Source organism: Hyla sarda, unplaced genomic scaffold (assembly GCF_029499605.1).
Source record: "Hyla sarda isolate aHylSar1 unplaced genomic scaffold, aHylSar1.hap1 scaffold_257, whole genome shotgun sequence".
Taxonomy (NCBI): domain Eukaryota; kingdom Metazoa; phylum Chordata; class Amphibia; order Anura; family Hylidae; genus Hyla; species Hyla sarda.
Window position 1 is genome coordinate 280,823 of NW_026609257.1, and position 10,023 is coordinate 290,845.

The window sequence follows — 10,023 nt, forward strand, 5'->3', positions numbered from 1 at the left end:
CCCATTGCACTCCCACGGGGCCTTTATAAATGCAATCCATAACCCGGATTTGCCAGGAACCCTTCTTACTTCCTCCTACTTGCATGTGACACTGGGCTTAGGATCTGCATAGGAAACACCACACACAAGCACACACCTACCTTTGTTGCCTGCAGATGCCTCCTTGGCTGTCCCCAAACGGTATCAAAACAACACCCACGGGAAGCTGTAAGCATAGAGGACATGCCTGCACCCCATTGGACTTACCTGTGTGGGTTAAATCCGGGTTATTTGACAACCTATGGCGGTGATGGTTCTGCTCAGGCAGAGCAGTGCTGATGCTCCTCATAAAGCTGTCCGCTGCTGTGAAGGTTCTAGGTGACATCACAATCCCTATGGTTTACATACACAACAAAGCTGGGTTGTTGTTGTTTACACTCTGCAAGGCCTGTGGAAGTGAGTGACATCATAGCACTGTAGTTCTGAGGTTTCTAGATGGATGCAACAATCTCCTGTTGCTTCTATGAAGGCCATAATAGACGACATCACCAAACAGCTCCATAGTCACATACACAGCAAAGGAGAGATGTTGTTTACACCTAGTGATGTCAGTGGTATTGAGTGACATCAACAGCACAGTGCTAAGGCTCCTGGCCTGGACACAGCAGCGGCTGCAATATCTCAACGGAGAATACGTTTATATATATGTGTGTGTGTGCGCGTATATATATATATATATATATATATATATATATATATATATATTTCTCCGCCGAAATCACTTTTAACCCATTTCCACCTTTTTTTCCCCTTCTCTTCCTCTTACTTTTTTTTCCACGTTTTTTTTACGTTTTTCTCCTTTTCGCCTCTTTTCTGGGCGTATTATTCTTCTTTTTCTTCTTTTTTTTCGTCTAATGCATAACCCCATCAGTGCAGCAATGCTTATTCAATACCGCCAGCAGATGGAGACACTGGGGGATAATTTTCTAAGGATTTATACTGATTTTTCCTGTCTGAATTGTCGCACAGAAAGTTGCAGGCCAAATATGTGTGACATTTCTGCGACTTTAGCTTCTAGAGCATTTTTACAAACATTATACATAGGTGCTGAATACATAAAAAGCGACTGTTCAGCGACAGACAAGTCGCATCGGCTGAAAGTAGGCCAGAATGTCAGTCCATGTTGGAGCAGGTTTAGATACAGTCTAAAGCATAGATCTCAAAGTCTGTGCACAGAATTTAGCAAGGGCCTCGCACCTTCTGATGCATCAGGTAGGTGCACAATAGCATAGCCTAACCCTCTGTACTTTGGTCTATATTGATGCGGGACATAGACAGCCAGCTGATGACCAATCCATTAGTGCAATGGATGGCTGGAAGCATTTGTCTTTGCCTTTGCAATACCACAGAAGCAATGCATGGTCAATGTACAGCAATGACACACCTGTGTGAACAGCCAGGAGACCCCCCCATGTTATGTTACATAGTTACATAGTTAGTACGGTCGAAAAAAGACATATGTCCATCAAGTTCAACCAGGGAATTAAGGGGTAGGGGTGTGGCGCGATATTGGGGAAGGGATGAGATTTTATATTTCTTCATAAGCATTAATCTATTTTGTCAATTAGGAACATTCAGCACCCACCCGCTATCAAGGCAGCTGCCTATCATGTCATGCCCTACCTGCACAGGTGTGCTGGCTACTCAAATGATCCAATTAAGGAGGCCATTTAGTCAGCAGCAGCAGAAGTCCTGTGCCTGGACGCTCCAACAGCGGCCAGACACAAGCAGAAGCAGAAGCAGCAGAAGCAGCAGCAGCACCACCTTTTGTTTTTTGGCTGGAGCAGCAGCAAGGCCCACAGGGCTGGCTGGCTAGCCAGCAAGCAGGTAGCAATGAAAGTAGGAATCTTTCTTTTAACCCTGTAAGGGGGTGGTGCACTGTACCCGAAGATACTGCCATATCGGGGTCAATGCATAGGGCGACGGAAGCAAGCTTCGAAATCGGCCCCCGTTCTCAAAAATCCATTTAATATATGGTCCCCAGATAGGGGACGTATCAGATATTAAACTGATAAGAACAGATTTTTTTTTTTTTTTTTTTTTTTTATCTAAAGCCGAGGAACGTGCTTTCGATTCACCCAAAGTTGCAAGAAAAAGTGCAAACGTGTTACACTAAAAAAAACGTGCACAAAGGATGCGGTCTATCGCAAGCCCTTCTCCGATAGGAGAGAGGCCCCCCAACAAACCTTACCCTTCACCTCCGGACCAAAAGGTACCTGCGAGGTTCCAGGTTCGATGTCCCTTTTCGCCGAAGCTACTAGGGGACCACAAATGCTCCCCGGCATCCCCCTTGGCGTTGGCCAAGGTATCTGCCCGCAGAGAGCCGATTACGGTAGGTACCCTGCCAAAGCAGGAGTACCCCGGGGTGTTTGCAGGGAGGTGCGGAACCTAATGGCCACACACACACCTCCCCTAGACCGCCAGGAGGGACACCCAGAAGGGCTACCGCATCCTGACAAATCCTGTGAACACACAACACGCAAAAAGTGACACAGTGAGACAAAAAAGAATAAATAAGTGAATGTGTGCAGATATACTGCCCGGACATCCGGCCGGATCTATAAAAATTTCTCTGATCCTAGCCAGAAGGCCGGGAATCAAGAGGTGAGTGCCACAAGGTGAAGAGATTATGGTGCCCGTGCTTCAACTCAGTGAGCCTATTCTCCCAGTGAGTTTCGGCACCTCGGGGTCACCACTCCCCGAGGCACAAAAGTACCTCGGCTCTAGACCCTCTCAGCCTCATGGCGAGACCCGGAGGGAACAGGTCACATCGGGGCAGCCGTCGAGCTGATTCCTCAGAACCAGCCCCGGAAAGCCCTGGTACACCTGCATCCTCCATGCAGCACCCATCCCCACCAGCATGAAAACTGATAAGAACAGATACTACACTTGATCTTAGCCAAAAGGCCGAGAAGCGATAACCGTGAAAGGGGCGGGCCCAACAAGGTCCCCTTCATGGGCACTATCACTGCTTGCTGTCAGGGAGGCTGCCAGACAATTTTCCATGCACACTCTGGGCTGGGGGGCAGTCAACCACCAGTACACACAGCAGAACCTAAACCCATACCATTATTGCTAAGCAGCAAGACAGGGGCCCATTGCACTCCCACGGGGCCTTTTTAAATGCAATCCATAACCCGGATTTGCCAGGAACCCTTCTTACTCCTCCTACTTGCATGTGACACTGGGCTTAGGATCTGCATAGGAAACACACACACAAGCACACACCTACCTTTGTTGCCTGCAGATGCCTCCTTGGCTGTCCCCAAACGGTATCAAACCAACACCCACGGGAAGCTGTAAGCATAGAGGACATGCCTGCACCCCATTGGACTTACCTGTGTGGGTTAAATCCGGGTTATTTGACAACCTATGGCGGTGATGGTTCTGCTCAGGCAGAGCAGTGCTGATGCTCCTCATAAAGCTGTCGCTGCTGTGAAGGTTCTAGGTGACATCACAATCCCTATGGTTACATACACAACAAAGCTGGGTTGTTGTTGTTTACACTCTGCAAGGCCTGTGGAAGTGAGTGACATCATAGCACTGTAGTTCTGAGGGTTCTAGATGGATGCAACAATCTCCTGTTGCTTCTATGAAGGCCATAATAGACGACATCACCAAACAGCTCCATAGTCACATACACAGCAAAGGAGAGATGTTGTTTACACCTAGTGATGTCAGTGGTATTGAGTGACATCACAGCACAGTGCTAAGGCTCCTGGGCCTGGACACAGCAGCGGCTGCAATATCTCAACGGAGAATACGTTTATATATATGTGTGTGTGTGCGCGTATATATATATATATATATATATATATATATATATATATATATATATATTTCTCCGCCGAAATCACTTTTAAACCCATTTCCACCTTTTTTTCCCTTCTCTTCCTCTTACTTTTTTTTCACGTTTTTTTACGTTTTTCTCCTTTTCGCCTCTTTTCTGGGCGTATTATTCTTCTTTTTCTTCTTTTTTTTCGTCTAATGCATACCCCATCAGTGCAGCAATGCTTATTCAATACCGCCAGCAGATGGAGACACTGGGGGATAATTTTCTAAGGATTTATACTGATTTTTCCTGTCTGAATTTGTCGCACAGAAAGTTGCAGGCCAAATATGTGTGACATTTCTGCGACTTTAGCTTCTAGAGCATTTTTACAACATTATACATAGGTGCTGAATACATAAAAAGCGACTGTTCAGCGACAGACACGTCGCATCGGCTGAAAGTAGGCCAGAATGTCAGTCCATGTTGGAGCAGGTTTAGATACAGTCTAAAGCATAGATCTCAAAGTCTGTGCACAGAATTTAGCAAGGGCCTCGCACCTTCTGATGCATCAGGTAGGTGCACAATAGCATAGCCTAACCCTCTGTACTTTGGTCTATATTGATGCGGGACATAGACAGCCAGCTGATGACCAATCCATTAGTGCAATGGATGGCTGGAAGCATTTGTCTTTGCCTTTGCAATACCACAGAAGCAATGCATGGTCAATGTACAGCAATGACACACCTGTGTGAACAGCCAAGAGACCCCCCCATGTTATGTTACATAGTTACATAGTTAGTACGGTCGAAAAAAGACATATGTCCATCAAGTTCAACCAGGGAATTAAGGGGTAGGGGTGTGGCGCGATATTGGGGAAGGGATGAGATTTTATATTTCTTCATAAGCATTAATCTTATTTTGTCAATTAGGAACATTCAGCACCCACCCGCTATCAAGGCAGCTGCCTATCATGTCATGCCCTACCTGCACAGGTGTGCTGGCTACTCAAATGATCCAATTAAGGAGGCCATTTAGTCAGCAGCAGCAGAAGTCCTGTGCCTGGACGCTCCAACAGCGGCCAGACACAAGCAGAAGCAGAAGCAGCAGCAGCACCACCTTTTGTTTTTTGGCTGCAGCAGCAGCAAGGCCCACAGGGCTGGCTAGCTGGCTAGCCAGCAAGCAGGTAGCAATGAAAGTAGGAATCTTTCTTTTTAACCCTGTAAGGGGGTGGTGCACTGTACCCGAAGATACTGCCATATCGGGTCAATGCATAGGGCGACGGAAGCAAGCTTCGAAATCGGCCCCCGTTCTCAAAAATCCATTTAATATATGGTCCCCAGATAGGGGACGTATCAGATATTAAACTGATAAGAACAGATACTACACTTGATCTTAGCCAAAAGGCCGAGAAGCGATAACCGTGAAAGGGGCGGGCCCAACAAGGTCCCCTTCATGGGCACTATCACTGCTTGCTGTCAGGGAGGCTGCCAGACAATTTTCCATGCACACTCTGGGCTGGGGGGCAGTCAACCACCAGTACACACAGCAGAACCTAAACCCATACCATTATTGCTAAGCAGCAAGACAGGGGCCCATTGCACTCCCACGGGGCCTTTTTAAATGCAATCCATAACCCGGATTTGCCAGGAACCCTTCTTACTCCTCCTACTTGCATGTGACACTGGGCTTAGGATCTGCATAGGAAACACACACACAAGCACACACCTACCTTTGTTGCCTGCAGATGCCTCCTTGGCTGTCCCCAAACGGTATCAAACCAACACCCACGGGAAGCTGTAAGCATAGAGGACATGCCTGCACCCCATTGGACTTACCTGTGTGGGTTAAATCCGGGTTATTTGACAACCTATGGCGGTGATGGTTCTGCTCAGGCAGAGCAGTGCTGATGCTCCTCATAAAGCTGTCGCTGCTGTGAAGGTTCTAGGTGACATCACAAATCCCTATGGTTACATACACAACAAAGCTGGGTTGTTGTTGTTTACACTCTGCAAGGCCTGTGGAAGTGAGTGACATCATAGCACTGTAGTTCTGAGGGTTCTAGATGGATGCAACAATCTCCTGTTGCTTCTATGAAGGCCATAATAGACGACATCACCAAACAGCTCCATAGTCACATACACAGCAAAGGAGAGATGTTGTTTACACCTAGTGATGTCAGTGGTATTGAGTGACATCACAGCACAGTGCTAAGGCTCCTGGGCCTGGACACAGCAGCGGCTGCAATATCTCAACGGAGAATACGTTTATATATATGTGTGTGTGTGCGCGTATATACATATATATATATATATATATATATATATATATATATATATATTTCTCTGCCGAAATCACTTTTAAACCCATTTCCACCTTTTTTTCCCTTCTCTTCCTCTTACTTTTTTTTCACGTTTTTTTACGTTTTTCTCCTTTTCGCCTCTTTTCTGGGCGTATTATTCTTCTTTTTCTTCTTTTTTTTCGTCTAATGCATACCCCATCAGTGCAGCAATGCTTATTCAATACCGCCAGCAGATGGAGACACTGGGGGATAATTTTCTAAGGATTTATACTGATTTTTCCTGTCTGAATTTGTCGCACAGAAAGTTGCAGGCCAAATATGTGTGACATTTCTGCGACTTTAGCTTCTAGAGCATTTTTACAACATTATACATAGGTGCTGAATACATAAAAAGCGACTGTTCAGCGACAGACAAGTCGCATCGGCTGAAAGTAGGCCAGAATGTCAGTCCATGTTGGAGCAGGTTTAGATACAGTCTAAAGCATAGATCTCAAAGTCTGTGCACAGAATTTAGCAAGGGCCTCGCACCTTCTGATGCATCAGGTAGGTGCACAATAGCATAGCCTAACCCTCTGTACTTTGGTCTATATTGATGCGGGACATAGACAGCCAGCTGATGACCAATCCATTAGTGCAATGGATGGCTGGAAGCATTTGTCTTTGCCTTTGCAATACCACAGAAGCAATGCATGGTCAATGTACAGCAATGACACACCTGTGTGAACAGCCAGGAGACCCCCCCCCCATGTTATGTTACATAGTTACATAGTTAGTACGGTCGAAAAAAGACATATGTCCATCAAGTTCAACCAGGGAATTAAGGGGTAGGGGTGTGGCGCGATATTGGGGAAGGGATGAGATTTTATATTTCTTCATAAGCATTAATCTTATTTTGTCAATTAGGAACATTCAGCACCCACCCGCTATCAAGGCAGCTGCCTATCATGTCATGCCCTACCTGCACAGGTGTGCTGGCTACTCAAATGATCCAATTAAGGAGGCCATTTAGTCAGCAGCAGCAGAAGTCCTGTGCCTGGACACTCCAACAGCGGCCAGACACAAGCAGAAGCAGAAGCAGCAGAAGCAGCAGCAGCACCACCTTTTGTTTTTTGGCTGCAGCAGCAGCAGCAAGGCCCACAGGGCTGGCTAGCTGGCTAGCCAGCAAGCAGGTAGCAATGAAAGTAGGAATCTTTCTTTTTAACCCTGTAAGGGGGTGGTGCACTGTACCCGAAGATACTGCCATATCGGGTCAATGCATAGGGCGACGGAAGCAAGCTTCGAAATCGGCCCCCGTTCTCAAAAATCCATTTAATATATGGTCCCCAGATAGGGGACGTATCAGATATTAAACTGATAAGAACAGATACTACACTTGATCTTAGCCAAAAGGCCGAGAAGCGATAACCGTGAAAGGGGCGGGCCCAACAAGGTCCCCTTCATGGGCACTATCACTGCTTGCTGTCAGGGAGGCTGCCAGACAATTTTCCATGCACACTCTGGGCTGGGGGGCAGTCAACCACCAGTACACACAGCAGAACCTAAACCCATACCATTATTGCTAAGCAGCAAGACAGGGGCCCATTGCACTCCCACGGGGCCTTTTTAAATGCAATCCATAACCCGGATTTGCCAGGAACCCTTCTTACTCCTCCTACTTGCATGTGACACTGGGCTTAGGATCTGCATAGGAAACACACACACAAGCACACACCTACCTTTGTTGCCTGCAGATGCCTCCTTGGCTGTCCCCAAACGGTATCAAACCAACACCCACGGGAAGCTGTAAGCATAGAGGACATGCCTGCACCCCATTGGACTTACCTGTGTGGGTTAAATCCGGGTTATTTGACAACCTATGGCGGTGATGGTTCTGCTCAGGCAGAGCAGTGCTGATGCTCCTCATAAAGCTGTCGCTGCTGTGAAGGTTCTAGGTGACATCACAAATCCCTATGGTTACATACACAACAAAGCTGGGTTGTTGTTGTTTACACTCTGCAAGGCCTGTGGAAGTGAGTGACATCATAGCACTGTAGTTCTGAGGGTTCTAGATGGATGCAACAATCTCCTGTTGCTTCTATGAAGGCCATAATAGACGACATCACCAAACAGCTCCATAGTCACATACACAGCAAAGGAGAGATGTTGTTTACACCTAGTGATGTCAGTGGTATTGAGTGACATCACAGCACAGTGCTAAGGCTCCTGGGCCTGGACACAGCAGCGGCTGCAATATCTCAACGGAGAATACGTTTATATATATGTGTGTGTGTGCGCGTATATATATATATATATATATATATATATATATATATATATATATTTCTCCGCCAAAATCACTTTTAAACCCATTTCCACCTTTTTTTCCCTTCTCTTCCTCTTACTTTTTTTTCACGTTTTTTTACGTTTTTCTCCTTTTCGCCTCTTTTCTGGGCGTATTATTCTTCTTTTTCTTCTTTTTTTTCGTCTAATGCATACCCCATCAGTGCAGCAATGCTTATTCAATACCGCCAGCAGATGGAGACACTGGGGGATAATTTTCTAAGGATTTATACTGATTTTTCCTGTCTGAATTTGTCGCACAGAAAGTTGCAGGCCAAATATGTGTGACATTTCTGCGACTTTAGCTTCTAGAGCATTTTTACAACATTATACATAGGTGCTGAATACATAAAAAGCGACTGTTCAGCGACAGACACGTCGCATCGGCTGAAAGTAGGCCAGAATGTCAGTCCATGTTGGAGCAGGTTTAGATACAGTCTAAAGCATAGATCTCAAAGTCTGTGCACAGAATTTAGCAAGGGCCTCGCACCTTCTGATGCATCAGGTAGGTGCACAATAGCATAGCCTAACCCTCTGTACTTTGGTCTATATTGATGCGGGACATAGACAGCCAGCTGATGACCAATCCATTAGTGCAATGGATGGCTGGAAGCATTTGTCTTTGCCTTTGCAATACCACAGAAGCAATGCATGGTCAATGTACAGCAATGACACACCTGTGTGAACAGCCAGGAGACCCCCCCATGTTATGTTACATAGTTACATAGTTAGTACGGTCGAAAAAAGACATATGTCCATCAAGTTCAACCAGGGAATTAAGGGGTAGGGGTGTGGCGCGATATTGGGGAAGGGATGAGATTTTATATTTCTTCATAAGCATTAATCTTATTTTGTCAATTAGGAACATTCAGCACCCACCCGCTATCAAGGCAGCTGCCTATCATGTCATGCCCTACCTGCACAGGTGTGCTGGCTACTCAAATGATCCAATTAAGGAGGCCATTTAGTCAGCAGCAGCAGAAGTCCTGTGCCTGGACGCTCCAACAGCGGCCAGACACAAGCAGAAGCAGAAGCAGCAGCAGCACCACCTTTTGTTTTTTGGCTGCAGCAGCAGCAAGGCCCACAGGGCTGGCTAGCTGGCTAGCCAGCAAGCAGGTAGCAATGAAAGTAGGAATCTTTCTTTTTAACCCTGTAAGGGGGTGGTGCACTGTACCCGAAGATACTGCCATATCGGGTCAATGCATAGGGCGACGGAAGCAAGCTTCGAAATCGGCCCCCGTTCTCAAAAATCCATTTAATATATGGTCCCCAGATAGGGGACGTATCAGATATTAAACTGATAAGAACAGATACTACACTTGATCTTAGCCAAAAGGCCGAGAAGCGATAACCGTGAAAGGGGCGGGCCCAACAAGGTCCCCTTCATGGGCACTATCACTGCTTGCTGTCAGGGAGGCTGCCAGACAATTTTCCATGCACACTCTGGGCTGGGGGGCAGTCAACCACCAGTACACACAGCAGAACCTAAACCCATACCATTATTGCTAAGCAGCAAGACAGGGGCCCATTGCACTCCCACGGGGCCTTTTTAAATGCAATCCATAACCCGGATTTGCCAGGAACCCTTCTTACT

General features: G+C 46.5%; 4 non-coding genes and 1 pseudogene across 4 annotated transcripts; all 5 read right to left on the minus strand.

The window, feature by feature from the left end:
• Positions 1–1,907: 1,907 nt before the first annotated feature.
• On the minus strand, positions 1,908–2,098 carry LOC130323967 (U2 spliceosomal RNA). The gene has a single exon (XR_008869137.1). It is a non-coding gene; the product is annotated as a U2 spliceosomal RNA (small nuclear RNA).
• Positions 2,099–2,798: 700 nt separating this feature from the next.
• LOC130323971 (U2 spliceosomal RNA) lies at positions 2,799–2,958 on the minus strand (annotated as a pseudogene).
• Positions 2,959–5,036: 2,078 nt separating this feature from the next.
• On the minus strand, positions 5,037–5,227 carry LOC130323960 (U2 spliceosomal RNA). The gene has a single exon (XR_008869132.1). It is a non-coding gene; the product is annotated as a U2 spliceosomal RNA (small nuclear RNA).
• Positions 5,228–7,321: 2,094 nt separating this feature from the next.
• Positions 7,322–7,512, minus strand: LOC130323972 (U2 spliceosomal RNA). Its single transcript, XR_008869138.1, has one exon. It is a non-coding gene; the product is annotated as a U2 spliceosomal RNA (small nuclear RNA).
• A 2,075-nt stretch (positions 7,513–9,587) lies between these two features.
• Positions 9,588–9,778, minus strand: LOC130323925 (U2 spliceosomal RNA). Its single transcript, XR_008869101.1, has one exon. It is a non-coding gene; the product is annotated as a U2 spliceosomal RNA (small nuclear RNA).
• Positions 9,779–10,023: the final 245 nt, after the last annotated feature.